Genomic DNA, 18,992 nt, shown 5'->3' with positions numbered 1-18,992 from the left:
GCACTGTAGTGGCAGAACAGGTAGCTTACATCCTTCTAAGTTGGGAACTGCTGATTGAGGGCTCAATGTCTGTTATTTTAAAAGTGTATTAGTTCTGGTTTAAGCACTTGGGCTTCAGGCCAGTTATTTTACATTAAAAGGGTTCGTGGTCTGCACTCTTGTGGGAGGACAGGCTGGACTCTGCCCTTCTGAGCTGGGAATTTCTGGTTAAAGGCTTATAGTGCTTGCATATTTGAACTGTTTCTTACTGAAATTGGTACACCTTGTTTGCTGTAGCATAGACTAGATCCAGGCCTGCTGAATCTAGCTTTGTTTGTATGCTTGTTGTTTGTTTGCTTGTTATTTCCCTGAAATACTAATTCCACCTAAAACGCGGCTTTTCAGCGCTTCTGTGGATCCCTAGTGATATCTACATTGCTTACTGTACTTATTTCCTTGTTTCACTTGAAAGAAAGTTACTGTTTGTCATTTTTTCATTTAAGTTACCTGTAACACATTGCATTTAAGATACCTGGCACTTGCTCACTAAAGCAATTATATAAGTCAGCACTAAAAAATTAAAAGCACTACACCCTCACAAACTCCCCATGAGTACCTTGTTCCCCATTGGCCCTTTTTTTTCAATTATAAAGGAATTTCCAATACTATTCTAGCATGTCCAAAGGTCAGTTATCAAGCTCCTCTCCAGTCCAGCTGGTGAATCTGGGAATCTTGAGGCAATGTCACGACTGCCTCATGTACACAGACAACCCCCTCCTCCTCCCAACAAATTCCGACACATGTGAGAGATGCAACCATATAGCCATACTGGAGGCAAAGCTCTCTCAACTCAGTACTGGCAAAACCAGTCAGGAGGAGAAGGAAACCACACTCACTACAATTCCAGTCTCACATAGACCAACCACGACAGCAAACCAAACACATAAACACACAAAAACATACTCGGAGGCTCTAAATAAAAATCTGCCTAAGCAGCAGAGACCTCCAAAGCAGACACCCAAGCAACCGCTATCCCGAAACAAAACACGTGCAACACATAGCTCACAAAGCCAGTGTGCCGAACAATCACAGCCCTTAAGGCTAAACAACACACCTGATACACTTGTAATAGGTGACTCTATCATCAGGCACACTGATGTCCCACTCACCAGGCTGAACAAGGAGAAGGTCACGGTGAGCTGCCTGTCGGGCGCTAGGATCCTCCACAAAACACAAGCACTCAGGTCACTCCAAGGCAAGTACAAATATGACTCAGTCATTGTCCATGCTGGTGTGAATGACCTGAGACGTACCTCCCTGGACTACATGAAAAGAGACATAGAGAAGCTCTCTGAGCATGTAGCCCAGGCCGGTATGACCCTGACCTTGAGTAGCATCTTAACCTCACCAAGAATGATGCCACAATATGAAGACAAGATGCTCAATTTCAACTATTGGCTTAAGTATTGGTGTCATTCAAAGGGGATCCAACGCCTGTCACCCTGGGATGAAATGCTCGATAAGCCATGATGCTTCGCTAGGGATGGCTTGCACCTGTCACCCCTGGGCTTTTGGATATTGACAAAGGCTCTTGCTACCCCCATAGTGCCTCTTTTAGGCGAGGCTCAAAAGACAAACCCATCTCCATAGGTATCACAAGGGATAAGAAACTAAGAGTAATGCTACTCAACGCCAGAAGTCTAAACCTCAAGATGCATGCACTCAAAACTCTCCTTAGCATGGAGAACATCGATATCTGTGCAGTAACAGAAACGTGGTTCAAGGTTCCCGAGAGCACCCCAGCACTACCAGGTTATACCTCATACCATGCTTTTTGGCCCCAAAACTTGGACCGAACCACAAAAGGAGGGGAGTATCAATATTCGTCAAAGATACCCACACCTCCAGGTTGGTGGCAGAGCACGAAGCATCAGAGACTATCCATGTGCAACTAACAGTGGGTAAAACTGCCTTCCAGTTTATAGCCTGCTACAGACCACCCTCCCAAACCCAGGAACCCCACTCAGCCTTCCTGAGAACACTGGAAAATATGAAGGTCTCTCCAAACACCATTATATTGGGCGACTTCAACTACCCAAACATAGACTGGGAGCATTACTCTAGCTCCAACACCCTAGCCCAAAGGTTCCTAGAATTTATAAACTCAAATGCTATGGAACAACTTGTTACCACTCCTACAAGAGGGGAAAACATACTGGACCTGATCATCACCAACATGGGGACACTATGCTCCAGACCAGAAGTGTATCCCTCACTGGTAAGATCAGACCATAAACTAATCTCACTGGATATTCACATCCCGACTCCACTCCCTGCCCTGAAAACCACAGTGAAAAACTTCTCTAAAGCAAATGTCACACTCCTCAAAACCAAGGTGGAATCCTTCAAAGCCCCCGGGCCTGTGGAAAATACGGCCCAGACTGCAGAATCCTTTATAAACACATTCTATGAACACCTTCAGGAATGCATGGATTATGCAATCCCAAATAAAACCAAGACCCAATCCTCCAAAGGCAGACGTCCTGTCTGGTGGACCCCAGCCATAAACAAACTATACAATAGAAGGAGGAAGCTACTACATGATAGAGCAAAATCCCCAAAAGGGAAGGCATCTGTGATCAGTATTAGCAAAAAAACTATGGGCACTCATAAAATCGTCTAAGGCCAGCTTCGAGAGAAAAATTGCACAGGACACTAAGGATAATCACAAGGCTTTCTTTAGTTATGTTAGGAACCTGGGTGGGAATTCCCAGATATGCTCAGAATTAGTCCAAAATGACAAAAAATACACCAAACCCACAGACATTGCCAACATCTTAGCTGACAGGTTCAGCGCAAACTTCTCCCCCACCAAAAGGGCAAATATCTATCCCAGCAGAGTGCTGCCCCTGACATCTCAGATGCTCAGGTAAGAGTTGCCCTCTCCAAAGCAAAAAACACAGCATCAATGGGACCAGACGGTGTCCCAGGCTGCATCCTACATGAACTCCAAGAAGAGCTAAACCCAAACATAAAACTACTGTTCAATCTCAGCCTTACTACAGGATATGTACCCAAAGAGTGGCGTACAGCAACAGTGGTCCCTCTCCACAAAGGTGGTGCCTCAATGGATCCTGGAAACTATCGCCCCATAAGCCTGACTAGCTTGGTCTGCAAAGCTATGGAAAGGATCATCATGGACCTCATAAATAAAGATTTTGGGGACCTACAGACACTGGATCCTACTCATTTCGGCTATGTTAAGGGCAAATCCTGCCTCTTAAACCTGGTTGATTTCTTTGAAAGAGTCGCCAAGGCCATTGATGAGGGGAAGGTGGTCCACACAGCCTACCTGGACCTCGCAAAAGCCTTCGATACAATACCCCACTCGGGCATTATAGATAAGCTCACCAGCTTAAATATAAACCCCTATGTCACTAGATGGGTTGCAAACTGGCTCCAGGACAGAACCCACATGGTTAGAATTGCTTGAGCCATGTCAGACTCCAAACCAGTTACAAGTGGCATCCCACAAGGCTCAGTCCTGGGACCTCTCTTGTTCGGTATATATTTCTCAGAGGTACAGGCCAACACGGAAGGACTGTGGCTGACCAAGTTCGCACATGACTGCAAACTGGGTGCCATAATCGACTCTCCAGCTGACACAAGCATCCTCCAAAAGGGCCTCATAGAAACAGACAACTAGTGCCAGAGCCATGGCCTCAAGCTAAATGCCAAAAAGTGTATAGTCATCCCCTTTGGCAAAAACAAAGTGCCCACAAATTACCACATAGGTGGTAATCCATTAAGTACAGAAGAAGTAATTAGGGACCTGGGGACCCAAGTTGATAGCAATCTCTCATTTGACAACCACGTGGCTAAAGTGGTTAGAAAAACATTTTATATAGCCCACCTAATCATGAAGGGATTCACATCTAGAACAGGGGAGGTCATCATGCCTCTTTACTCATCCCTCATCAGGCCCATAATTGAGTACAATGCCCCTTTTGGGATGTACCTTACCAGACACATGCAGCAACTGGAAAGACCCCAAAAGTACCTCACCAAGAGGGTCAAAAGGCTCAAACAGATGCCATATACTGCCCGGTTAAAGAAACTCCAGCTCTACTCAGTGGCATACCGCCTGCTCAGAGGCGATCTGTGCCTGACATATAAAGCCATGTCCAACCCGGAATTAATGGACATGCTGCACCTCAGAAAATCCAAATCCCATCAAGCTACATGCTCGAGAGACTTGAACCTCAGCACTGAAATAAATAGGACATGCTGGAGGGACAGATTCATAACCCAGAAGCTCCCTTCACTCTGGAATAAAATCCCAGTCCAGGTTAGGCAGAGTCCCTCATTGACTCTCTTCAAGAGGAATCTTGATGAGTGGATGGGAGATTGTAGGTTTACCCCGGGTATCACTTCTGTGTCACTGTTAGACAGAGAGACAGTATACTAACCTCGAAAAAGGGCATAGCAAAATTAATTTAAAATGGGTGGCGAAAGCCAAACATACCCTGGCTAGGCTTATAAATGCCCTAGGGCAGATAGCCTAGTATGAACCTATGAACCTATGAACCAATATCCAAATCTACACCAAAGTACTATACAAGCATTTATATAGATGCATAGATCAGGAATACCTGACAGGACAAAATCATCCTCCGCAAGGAAGAGTAAACCTGTCTGGTGGACATCTGCAATAAATAAACTATATAACAACAGGAAAAAATTGCTGTCCAGGACCAAGAAGTGGCAGGTGCACAATTGGAGCAATCTCTTCTTAGCCTGAACAAGCAAATAAGAGCACTAGTGAAATACTCTAAAGCCAACTTTGAGTCCAAATTGGCCACATGTACTAGAGACAGTCATAAGCATTTTTCTCATATGTCCGCAATCTCAAAGGAAGCAAGCCGATCTGTTCAGAACTGGTGGTCAAGGACATCACATACACAAATGCTGTAGATATAGCCAATCTACTGGCTGACAGATTCAGCTAAAACTTCTCCCCTCTGTCCCCCATCAGTAAATCAGGACATCCCCAGTACCTGCCACCCACCCCTTATCTCTAAGGAACAGGTCATCACTGCTCTCTCAAAGGTGAACAATACAGCCTCCATGGGACCCAATAACATTCCAGGCTGCATCTTACATAAACTCAGGCTTGAACTTACAGCCTCATTAGGCACCCTTTTCAACCAAGGCCTGAGTAACGGCTTTGTCCCAGCCAAGTGGAGGACAGCCACTGTCATCCCTTTACACAAAGGTGGAGCATCCACCGATCCAGGAAATTATAGACCCATCAGTCAAACTAGCTTAATCTGCAAGACCATAAAACAGATTATCATGGACCTCATTAACAGGGACATTGGCAACCTCCAAACACTCAACCCCACACAGTTTCGGCTTTGTCAAGGGGAGGTTATGTCTGTTAAATCTGACTGACTTCTTTGAGACAGTCATCAAAGCCATGGACGAGGGGAAGATGGTGCACACCACCTACCTTGACCTGGCCAAAGCCTTCAACACTATTCCCCACTCAGGCATAGTAGATAAACTCTCTCAGCTAAACATCAATCCATATGTTACCAGATGGGTAGCAAACTGGCTGACTTATAGAACCCAGCTAATCAAAACAGGAGAAGCCATCTCAAGCAGTAGACCCATAATGAGCGGCATACCGCAGGATCGGTCTTGGGGCCTCTGTTATTCAGGATATACTTCTCTGAGGTGCAGGCCAAAACCAGTGGGCTATGGCTGAACAAGTTTGCAGATGAATGCAAGCTGGGCGCAGTCATCAGTTCTCCAAGTGATGTGAACGTCGTCCAAGAGAGTCTCACCCAAACAAATCACTAGAGCCAGAAACATGGCCTCAAGCTGAATGCCAAAAAATGCATTATCATTCCCTTTGGGGAGAGTGACATCCCCACATATTATCACATTAATAACAATGTCTTAAGTACACAATCAGTAGTTAGGGATCTGGGCACCCAGGTTGATAGCAGCCTGACTTTTGACCACCATGTTGCTTCCATTGTACAGAAAGCTTTCTACATGGCCAACCTCATTATCTCATCCAGGGACAAAGAGGTCATAAGATCCCTGTATTTTTCCTTTATAAGACCAATTATTGAGTACAATGCCCCCTTCTGCATGTACCTCGCAAAGCACATGCAGCAGCTGGAGAGACCACAGAGGTTCCTCACCAGGGGAATCCAGGGACTCAAACACCAACCTTACACAGATAGGCTAAAAGCCCTGTCCCTCTACTCAGTTTCATACAGACTCCTCAGAGGTGACCTCTGTCTGGCATACAAAGCAATCACAGACCCCGCACTGATGGGACTGCTGCATATCCACAAGTCAAGCTCCACTCGAGCAACCTGTACGCACGACCTCAACCTGGTCTGTCCTATTAATAGGACTTGTTGGTAGGACAGATTTGTGTCCCAGAGACTCCCCCATCTGTGGACTAGACTCCCTCTCCACGTCAAGAAGAGTACCTCATTATCCCTTTTTAAGCGCAACCTGGATAACTAGATTGGAAACAGAAAATACACTCCAGGGATTCCACCTGTGTCCCTGCTAGACAGGGGCTCTGGGTGCTGACTTGTCTAAACATGGACTAAACTCTTGGCTAGGCTTATAAGAGCCTTAGGACCAATAGCCTAGTAACCTCCTATGATCCTATGATCCTATGAAATGTAAGATTTGTAACATGTTTGTATCAATGCTGAGGGCTGGAATTGTGAACATTTCATTTGTTCAAAATGTATGTGGAATGGAGAAAATTGTTAATAGAGATATATTGGAATGATAATAATTGAAGTGGTGATGTAGTAGATGGTTTAAATAGTCTTTCTTCAGGAAACAAGTTTGTTTGCATAAAATGTCAGATGGGGGAAATATACACTTTTTAGTATCACCATTGCTAATTTTTGATGTTAGTAACACGGGAAATTTATCCAACACTACAAGATGTGAAATCAAGATCATAGTTGGAAAAGACATGGGGAAATAGGTGTGCAGGGGATTTTAGACGTGTTAATAATGAAGACAGTATACAAAGTCATAGGTTCATAGGTTAATAAGTGTGTACTAGACTAATGGCCCTGGAGCCTTTACAAGCTGACCTTAGTTCCTAGTGCCTCTATCGAGTAGAACCACTTTAGTGATCCCCGGGGTGAATTTTCTATTTCTCATCTACTCATCAAGATTTCTCTTGAAGAGGGCAAGTGAAGTGCTCTGCTTGACATGTATGGGAAGTCTATGCCATAGCATGGGCAGTCTCTGGGTTATGAACCTATCCCTGCAGCATGTTCTGTTGATTGTGGTAATGAGGTTGAGGTCTCTGGAGTGTGTGGTTTGGAGGGATTGTGATTTATTTAGATGTAGAATTTCTAACAGAGCTGGGTCATACATGGCTTTGTAAGTCAAGCAGAGATTGTTTCTAAGTAGGCAATAGTTGGAGTTTTTTGGGTTTGTCCATATAGGACAAGTGTTTAAGGCCTAGAATCCTCTTTATGAGGTACTTTTGCGGCCTCTCCAGTTGTTGCAGATGTCTAGTGAGGTACATGCCAAATGGGGGAATTGTACTCATTGACTGGCCTAATGAGGGAAGAGTAGAGGGAGACAATGACCTATTTCTTCCTGGATGAAAAACCCTTAGTAATGAGATGTGCCACATGGAAGGACTTTCTGACCACAGTGGCAATGTGGTGGTCAAAAGAGAGGTTGCTGTCAACCTGTGTTCCTAGATCTCTTATAATGTCTTCTGTGTTCAGTGGACTACCATCACTGTGGTAATTCAAAGGAACTGGGTTTTTCCCAAGGGGGATGACAACAAATTTTTTGGCATTGAGCTTAAGGCCATCGTTCTGACACCAGTCATTGGACTCAATGAGGCCTTTCTGTAGGATGTCAACATCACTTGAGGAGTTAATAATAGCTCACAACTTGCAATTGTCTGCAAACATTGTCAGCCAGAGTCCCTTTGTGTTGGCCTGGACTTCAGAGAAGTAGATACCAAACAGGAGAGGACCCAGGACCGAGGCCTGTGGGACTCCACTTGTAATTGGTCAACAGTCTGACTTAGAGTCAGCTACTTTCACATTGTGGCTTCTATCTGTGAACCAGTTTGCAACCCACCTTGTGTATAGGTTTTGTTGCCTAGCTTAGTGAGTTTTGCTATGATTCCTGAGTGGGGAATGGTATCAAAGGCCTTGGCCAGATCAAGGTAGGCTGTATGAACCACCTTGCTGTCATCCACAGCTCTGGTGGCTGACTCAAAGAAGTTGGCCAAGTTGAGCAAGCATGATCTACCCTTCACAAAACTAAACTGTGGAGGATCCAGAGTTTGGAGATTCTCTGTATCCTTGTTTATTATGTCCATGATGATGCATACCATAGCTTTGCATATCAGAATCATCAGGCTAATGGGGCAATAGTTCCTGGGGTCTGTAGTCGCTCCTCCTTTGTGGAGAGGGATGAGTGAGCAGTGCGACATTCGGTAGGGACAAAGCCTGAGGTGAGGCTGTGATTGAACAGGGCATACAGATGAGGTGCCAGTTCACTCTGTAGTTCATGTAGAACACAGCTGGGGGTATTGTCAGGTCCCATAGAATCTGTATTCTTGACCTTGGACAGTGCTGTTTTAACCTGTGTAGCAGTAATATTGGGTGTCTGGCAATCTACTGGTATTGTGATTGGTCCTTTCAGGGGGGGGGGGGGGGTAAAGTTAGCACTGAATCTGTCAGACAGAATATTGGCAATATCTGTTGGCTCGGTATAGGAGGTACCCTTGTGCAGTAGCTCAGAGCAAATCTGGGTATTGCCTTGGAGATTCTTTACATAACTATAGAAGGCCTTGTGGTTGTCTTTACTATCTGCTGCAATTCTCTTTTCATATCTAGCTTTAGAGCATTTGATGAGGGATCTCAACCTTTTGTTGAGGCTGCTAAGGGAGTTTTTCCAGTCTTGGGACTTCACCTTATTCTGCATCAGTTTCCTCCTTCTGTTGTAGAGTTTGCTTATGGCAGGGGACCACCAGATTGGCTTCCTTTTTTTTTTGAGGAGAGCATCTTGGTTCTATTGGGTATGGCGAGATCCATGCATTTGTGTATGTGTTCATACAGTGCTTGGTGTATGATTCGGCAGTCATGCAACTATTCTCCATTTGAATGGGTGCCATGAAGTTAGCCATCTCTGTTTTTAGGAGCCCAAAGTTAGCTTTGGAGAAGTTTTTCATGGTGGTTCCCTTTGTGGGGGGGTGGGGGGGATTTCAAAAGTAGGGTAGGAACTAAATGAGGTATAGATCAAGATTAGTTTTACAGAATAGGTGTGGAAAAGGTAAAAGAAAAGGTGAAGTGCTTTAGAAAGTTTAGTTCTGGAGAACATTATTGGAGATATGATCAGTTATGAACCACCTTATAAAAGTTGAATAAGAAAAGAAGTATAAATCATTGAAGAATTCTGTGCTGAGGGATATAAGCAATATGATATGAGGTTTAAGTGGAAATTGAACAACAGTTACAAGTCTTAATGGAAGATGTGGGGTATACTGATAGCACTTAAAGGTCTTTTCAGCAAAGCAAAAATGTGTGGTAAGGTTATAATTGTTGCAGGTGTAAATGATGTTGGCAGGTGTAAATTACCTTTATTTATCAATATGGTTAAAGAAATTATTTCACTGAGTAAGAGCGAACAATTTGTATTAGTGCTTGCTGATGTTATTTCTGCACAAAGAATCATATTAAGGTTAAAAAAGTTGCTAGGATACTCACAAATTCTTTGAGAAAGACCTGTCTAGAGACAGGTATTGAGGTAATTATGTTATGGAAAGATTTTGAATAGAGGAATGATTATTTTTGGAAAGATAAGTTACATTTAGATTATAATAGTAATAGTTTCCTTAGGAAAAACTGCAGTGGTACATCTACACATTTTATTGAAAAAAAGAGGCAGCTAGAAAAAAATTTGAACACTGGAACGGATAACATCTTAAACTTTTATATCTGTAATGCTAGAAGTTTAAATAATATATAGTTAAAAGCTAGAGCTATAACAGATGAAATTAATGTGTCCCTAATTACTGAAACATATTTTGCAGAAAGAATTCTTCCATTGAATTTACGGGATACATGACTCATCATTCTGTTAGGGTTGCCAACAAGTGTGGTGGCTTATCTATTTATGTTAACATGAAATTTGTCTGTAATGTGACAAGCAAATCAGTAGATTTTTGAGATTATGAATGTCAATAAATTAATTAATAATGGGACTTTAAGGTATATTTGTTCTACAGCTCCCCACCCCAGGTTTGAGTCATCAGAAAAATTATGATTTTTATTAAAAATATCATTACCAAGTTTGAGAATAATTATGGTTTAATAGTTAGTGATCTTAATGCTCCATATATTAATTGGAAAGGCACCTGTAATGGTACAGGTGTGTTAGATGAGTTGATTACATTAGGTATGGAATTTAGTTATGAACAACTAGTTGAAGATCCTACTGCGGGGAAATATACTGGATGTTGTATGTGTAAGGAAAGTATTAACAAAATAAAATGTAGTGCTGTTCCAGGGTTGTTGGGGTCAGACCACTATGGTATAAAAATAAATTTAAGAATAAGTGGGTAGTCAATGACATGGTGACACTCAAGCTGATGCTGTGATAGAGAAAAACAAGGAAAGGATAGTCTGCATCATCCAAATATATTACCAAAATCTAAGAAGGAAAAGAACAGAAAATTCTAGTTACAAAAAATAAATAGAATGGAGTTTGCTCAACAAACAAATAGAATTTAATTAAAACTAAAATTGTCCAGCCAGTCAAAACAAGAATGAAGACTTTAGCTGCATTGTCAGAATCTGATGGAGAAAAAAGAACATAACAGGGAGTTTTCCACAATGGAGACTGATTTAGTAGAACTAGACTAGACTGAGTCTTTCAACAGTGAATAAGTTAAAGAAGGGAGCAATAATAATGTATACTCAGCCCTAAGTCTAACACCTGACGATTGGATATATTCCTGCCTTATCTGTTGCTGGCTTATTGTTCCCTATATAGCTCTTTAACTTTGAGCATTCCATTCTGTGTTACTGAATGTTTTATTACTCTGATGTAGGCTGGCATTCATAGCATGACAACAACCTATACTAGCTGGTAGACAGGAATCCATCATGATGGGATATTTTCTATAATTAATCTTAGGATTCTGATTATTGTCTAGCTGGTTGACTGACTTCATAGGGTCTGCTGCATGCTTGTTTAATGATAGTAATGAGTATTTTTCCTATATTTGTTTATAGACCAACCTTACTATACAAGGTTCACAATAAATTATGTTGACCTTACAGTTCACAGCATGTGCATCAACACTTTAGATTTGCATAGGATACTTAGTGGACCTACATATTTCATGGACTTGAGTTATGACAGACAGCTGCTGAAATGGTAAGAGTTCTAATAACATTATTATCTATATTGTATTTCAGGGATTAAAATGTATGCCATATTCTCTTGTTTACAATACATGTTATCCCCAAATGACAATTTTAATTCCAGAATTGTCTGGCTAAGTTGATGATTGATTCTTATACTACAGACCATCTTATTAACACTTACTAGATGTCTAGGAATTCAGGTGAAATATCTGCATCATGGTTAAATCATTTTCAGTATGTCATTTTGATGACGTTTGACAATCAGTTGTATTATATGCTTAATTTGTCACTTATGTTAGCTCATGAATATGTCACCATACCCTGAAAGGGTTTAAGTATACAGCTTAAACTTAAAAAAAAAACATTATGTTTAAATGATAAGGCTTTTTAGCAGCTCTGCTTCATTTTTTCAAAATGATACTTCTCATTTATTCTACATTTTTATTTTCTATTTTTTGAGCTAGTCACTGTTTCTACAGTTTTATTTAAATAGCTTGCATCAAACAATGTTATGCCATTCAGTTTCGCTCTTATGTATGTTTCAAGCTGTACTGGTCATTTAATTTTTCAAATTTTCATAGCTTGGGGTAACAGACTAGGGTTAGTTATTTGTATTCAATATGCAAATATAATATGTTCAGTTCATCTAGCACTGTGATTTCCAATATTTTATTTGTAATTAAAAAGCCTTTTAATTTTTTGATTCAGAATGCCACAAGTTCATCCTTTTCAATTAAAGCAAAGGGTGTTTTTGTCATATACCTACAGAGTAGGTATTATTACACAAAACAAAAATGTATAAAATGTACAGAAAGTTTCTTAAGGTGTTAGAAATGAAGGGGAGAGACTGATTGCATTACCATTGTAAAGAGGAGTACAGTATTAATGTATAATTCATAGGATGATCTAAGATTAAGATGTGAGGTGATAGAATTGTTATGTTCTTCGTGCTAATACTACTGAATCAAATGATAAAATGTTGGACAGAATTAAAAGTTATACACAAAAAATGCCCAGCTATAGTAGAAGGGGACTTCAATGCCAATTAGAATCCAGGCATTGATAAGTGTTCCAGCTGGTAAACTGTGACTATCAAAGGTTAGAGCAGCCGTAAATAATTGTCTGATACAGTTTGATTTGTTGAAGTTTACAGAGCATTACAATCCACAGTACCTAAGAAGACATTTTATCAGGCAGGAAAAATGTTGCACACATACTAAGAATCTAGAATATGATTTTTTTTTCTTGAGAGACACTGTCTAAAATTTTAGTCATATCACTAAAAATATCTGCTTTATAATGGTCATATCCAGGCTTGCTTATAAATTGCAGACATCAAAAACATAGCAAGGATATAGTCAAGAAAATTTCATAATTTATTACTTAAGGATTGAAATGCTAGTAATAACATTATGAATGAATTAGACATTATTTGGGGAAAGACAAGAATTACAGAGGTGTATATGTTTAGTATCTGGTCATTTTTAAGACAAAAGTGAAAGACTGAGCTACAATGATACATACAATAATAATGATCAGATATAGATCAAAGACTAGATAACTGTGTGATTAGCACAGTGTATAAGAAATAGTCCAAAGGCTACTGTTGAATTGTTTCTCTGCTACATATTATTTAAGGTTTTTGGTTATTGCTGGTGTTTGTGTTTTTCTTAATTATATCCTAGCTACTGTTTATTTAATATGGGTTGTTTTTGTTATTCTTAATATTAAGATATTTATTCTTAATAAATTTATTTTTCTAAAAAAAAGTAGCACTTTGAATGTCATCTGCCCATGGTACACATTGACGTTTGTGTTTCTATAGGCATGTCCTGGCAGAGCTGCCACCAGCAGTAAAGGGACATAATCCATCAAACATTAAGTTTGTTATGCAAGAACTTCACTTGTCTTTGCCAGCAGTTTTTCAAAACAAAAATGTGGAACATTTTGGATGTATTTAAAATTTGCTACTGTAGTATAGTACTATGTGTTATTTTTATTGTTTTGGTATATGATTTGCTAAGAAGAAATGCATTTTTCACTTGCATAAGTCCTAGTTTAGTTCCATCTTCACTATTAGTGAGTTGTGGGAGGAGAGTTTAGGTTTCTTTTTCTTTCCTTCTTATTGTCTTGGGATTTATGGACAAGCATAGGAACAATACTGGGCAAGTGATCCTGAGGACCATAAAATTCCTAGATACATAAACCTTTAAGCAAAAACACTTACATTTTTATGTCTCACATAGGGCTTGCTAAATTGACCAAGACTGCATGATAACCCTCATGTAAATTTGTATCTATCCAGACAATCATCAGTTTGCCTTATCATGGTAACGTTTTTCCTTGGGCTAGGAATATATTCCATTAGGAACCTATGTCTCCACTGAATCTTATTTGTTTCTAAGTGTAGACTTAGGTCCCTAGTGTTTTTTTCATATAAAGAGTAGACCAGATAGGAATGGGTCTTTCAATGGACATACGCAGAGCAGAATAATTTAGTATTTGTTTTTGTAGAGGTGTTCTTTTCATTTTTTTAGTCATTTCGAGTGGTATCCAGTGGGTATCTAGCTATGTTGGCTGGTGGGATTACAAGAGGTTTACTTCTTAAAGCAGCAAATACTAGCCAATGTGACCATGCATTGCTATATGGGAACCATGGAAATGTGTTTCTCAGAGTTGGTTGTAGTGGATGATGGCTCTGCAGGCAACATGACTGATACATATCCAGTCCATATTTTAGCTGGGTATTTTTTTTTTGTTTTGTGATTCAGGGTGTTTTTGCAGTTTTTTAAAATGCATTTTTATTAAAAGAGTCAGTTATTTCACATGGGAGTACTTTGTACTGTAAAGTAGTACACTGTTAATGGTGCTATGGCAAGGATTGTAATTTAGGCAGAGAATGGAGTTGTCTATGGAGAGTTGTTGTGGCTACTGTTTTTATATTTCCTTTGGTGGTATTTTTATTTATTATGCTGTTTATTGCTTTGTGTGGCTATTTTGTATGGTTTTAGGGTTAAATTTAATGTTTTAGTTAGCTTATTCTCCTCTGCTTATGTGTAATGATACATTTGGAATGTTAACTGTGAAATAGCTCAGGCAGTTGACAATGGATGGAGAGCAGTACCATGTCTGATGACCCAGGCAGAGTCGTGATAATGATGACATAAGAGTCAGCATGCGGAGTCTTGAGAGTTTCAGCTAGAAAAATAACTAATTCCACCAAAGGAAGCAATCATAACAGTTAGCACAATGATAAGTAATACTGCTATTCTAACACATGCAAAACAAAACCAGAACACTAAAAATATGTGAGAAATCACTCTAAGTGGCTTGTTCAGAGTCACAAAGTAGGTAAACGGATGCTGAGGGAATGAAATCCTGTTCCACAGAGAGCAGCTCATTAATGGCTCATAATCTTAATTCTTTGAGTTAATTACCAGACATACATACATATATATATATATATATATATATATATATATATATATATATTGTCACTAGAAAAAAACCTCCTATTTCCTACTTTTAGAACCATGGTTTTCAATTATCCTTGATTGCAACATCAAGCTAGGGATCTCTTATTAGCCTTCTACAACAGATAAGGTAAAAAAGAAACAGTTAAAGAGATGAGGGTGTAACTTAAAATGTGGACTGCAAAGTAGGAAAATGCTGAGTCACAATATGATTATAATACAAGAGGAGACCAGCAACACCATATCCCTGAAGCTGATTTCTACAAGACAGCAACTAGAGATGAGTTACATCAGGTATCTGTGAAGCAGATGAGTGGATTTATTTGTTCAGTAATTTGCTTACAGACCTGTCACTTTCGAAGTGAGTCATAAGAGATATCTAGTCAAGTAAGTTTTAGTATTGTGGATATCTATCGTATTACATTTGTCTTTCAGTCGAAGGTGACAATAAGCCCATCGTGTCTGCATTTAGGTGCATTTAACATTTTTAATTTTTTCTACCTAAACCCTTCCTTTTTCCACCTGCCACATGCACTATAAAATTCCTCTCCAGATTTTCTTTCTATCATTTATACTAGTCTGCAACCTTCTCATTGAACAAATGCTTTGAAAATCCAGACAGAACTCAGTCCCATCAAGTTGCTACTTGTGTACTAACAACCCAGCTTCCTCTATGTCCTCCCTTGAAAAGGGTAGATCTAGACAAAGATTATGCTCTGTTTGAGCTCTAGTCTCTATACAGGTGTCTTGAGTAATCTGTTTTCTTTCAGACTGCTACCCCTTTACACTACTGTACTTTGACACCAATCTCACCTTCTTTTCCTACTCGGTTTTGCCATTCTGCTGCCAGTGGTACGTATCTTCACATTTTCTTCATTTCTTCTTACACATGCCTTTTGTCTAAAGTCGCTTTCACTTATCTTCTCTGCTTTACACCATCTGAATAGGATTCAGAATTCTGCATCTCTTATCTGTGTGATTTTACTATTTGTTTTCTACTTTTAGTTTTCTGTTGCTCTATTGTTGATGCATATTTCTAATAACAGGCAAGAGCCTTTTCACGTTCAACCCACAACTAGATTTTAGATCTTACTGTGGCTTTGGCTGTGATTATGGATTTCTTTATTTTCACTGCCTTTCTCTCCTGCACTTATTTCACTGAATGAGCAATCTAGATTCTACGTTTTTATATATATCAACCTGCCACAATGTGTGTAGACATTTGCCAAATTTTCCATTTTTCTTTAAAACAGGGAAAATGCTTTCCTAATATGTCATCATGAATTAACAGAGTATGTAAATATTTCCTTAAGTGTTTGAATCTCCGTATGTGTAGTTACTCATCTTATGCGTACACACTAGGAGACCACAGGGTAACTATGCTTCCAGAATCTATTAGAGTATGAACCTTTTTAATTTGTAAAATACAATGCACTGCAGAAGCATGATTGTAACACAAGAACACAGACTAAATTATCTTAGCCGTAGTTTTATCCCATTCTATAGGACAACCTGATTTAAATTATACCTTTCACTTTTCACATTTCCAGTAGTAACATTTTCTTCAGTAGAGAACTTAGCAATGTGAAAATAACTGACATATCAACTGCTGCATTTTGATTTACTGAAGATGAAACATTTATTACTGCAGTTGCAGACTTAATACTCAGACAGTTCAGTTTTAATTATTTCATCATTAACTAATAGACACTGTTCTAAAGTTACTAACTCATCATAGTTCTTGGGATTACTCTGCAATTCGCATTCCTTGTATTATTACACAGAACTCCTCTAAACCTACCAACTATTAAAACTGCTAATATTTTAAATAACAGCTAAAAAAAACACATTCTATCGCTGACATATTCAGAAGAAATGTTTTTACAGTTAAATATAAAACAGCACTTCTAACTTAATTGATTTGACTTCATCAGAATGCCAAAGCTTTTACTTTACTTTCATTATCTGGTTTAAGCCAATGCTTTAACGTATGTTTAAAATTATACATTTATACTTTCACTGGGTTGCTAGCATTACAAGTTCAGTTATAAATTGTTATTGCTTGTATTTCAGAGGTTCTTAAGTTTGCAATAGTACATGTAATCAGGTCCTTCTAAGTCCATATATGTCTACAGTGTCTATCTTTTCAGACAGAATAACAGGACTTTTCATCACGCTGTTCAGTCTCAGGTTTCTGTAGTGGCAGTATGTTCAAAAGCCATCGAGTAGGATTCCAAGTATTCATTAGTTAGTTTTTTTATGACAGGCACAATCTTGGGATTAGCACTTACACTGACTAGTACAACTATCTGTTGCTACAGTTGCCAAATTCTCTAATCAGTCTCCATCTGTGACTCGACAGGTCTTTTCAGCAAGTCCTCCATGGCTGGGGACATGAGGAAACATGTCAAGAATAACAGCAGATGTAAAAATCAAGAAGAAAAATATCTCAGGAAAACATCAGAAATAGGAAATTCTATGGAACTAATTGCCTAAAATGATTTGCACTTGGTAGCCGAGGCATTCTGAGAAATAATAAAGGCAAGTCCTTGACAAATTCCATATAAACATATCATAAGTGTAAGTCTTACGAAAAAATGGAAGCAGAGCATTTATTTAACATAAGATTATTTTGTGAATCCTCAGGAAAATTCAACAAAATAACATTCCACTTAGTTTTTTTTTTTTTTTGCTTTCATAAATGAAACAAGCACTTGCTCATGGTTGTTTCCAAAACAAAATACAGTTAAGATCAACCACTCCAGTGAACAGGCTACTCTTTAAATGTCCCAGGCTGTAGGTCTTGAGTAGGTTGTGATTCAGCTCTCTACTTCTAGGTTTTTCATCCATGTATAATCCATCAGTTAGCCCTGACAATGTCTCCAGAGTCCTCCAGTAAAGGACCAGCTTAACCCTTGAAAACTTCAACTGAGGAATGAACTGCCTGACTTGTTGTAGCATGCTACCTACATTTATATAACAGTAATTGGCAATTAGTGCCTGATTAGCAAATAAAATAAAGTGTTTTCCGATTGACTATTGTGAGACTGTTCCCACTTTGCAACACAAGTTTAAAGACATACACATCACCCAATTTCTATAAACTATATACTATACATATATATGTATAGATATAGATATTGATACAGATGTAAATAAAGATGATAGATACAGATGCACATATACTGTAGATATAGGGATCTATGTCACTTGATCTACTTCTCACACACTCGAAAGGATAGGATTGAATTACTGAAAATGCAAACATTAAAAAAAACACAAAAATCTATAATCTATATTTTTTATGTTCTTACAGGGTGTCAACCCCCATGCACGCAAACCCCTGAAAATTATGTATACCAACTCCAAGTTCACACTACATTGAGGAGAATGGTGGTCATTTTCCTGATCTTCATTGTACCACAATCTCCATTCAAAAGCTTTGACTTTCAGAAATTTTATCATATCATCTCCCAGATATGAATTTCAAGTTCCTGAAAACTCGATCAGCTGATAGGGATCCCAGTATAGATATAGATATAGATACAGATATAGATATAAATATAGATCTAAAAGATTGTGTATGTGTGTGTGTGTGTGTGTGTGTGTGTGTGTGTGTGTGTGTGTGTGTGTGTGTGTTATGTAATAATTTGATGACTGGCACTGAAGGTGTTAACCTTGCTAGATTGCTAGAAGTAAATTTTAAGGGTTAACCCTCATATATATATATAGTGTAGAAACAGAAGAAGTAAGACAAAAACAAGTGGTACAAACCACAAAAAAGAGAAAGTCGGTGATATTATAGCAATAACTCACTCCTGGGTGTGAGTAATGCTGGATTTGCCCACGATTGGTGTGGTTTGGTCACGAGGGCGAAGTCCGAGTGGCCAGAGATAACCGTGGGTAAATCCAGCATTACCCACACCCAGAAGTGGGTTATTGCTATTATACAATGACATCATTTAAGAAAAAAAAATAATTACTTTTCTTAAATAATGGCATTGTATAATTCCTCCTTGCTGCCCTTTCGCAGCTGTCTGGTATTCTGCGGCAGTTCTGATGTACTGTGCATACGCAGTACATC

Source organism: Protopterus annectens, chromosome 1.part1, assembly GCF_019279795.1.
Source record: "Protopterus annectens isolate FY-2018-M chromosome 1.part1, PAN1.0, whole genome shotgun sequence".
Lineage (NCBI taxonomy): Eukaryota > Metazoa > Chordata > Ceratodontiformes > Protopteridae > Protopterus > Protopterus annectens.
Note: the sequence above shows the minus strand (reverse complement) of the source record.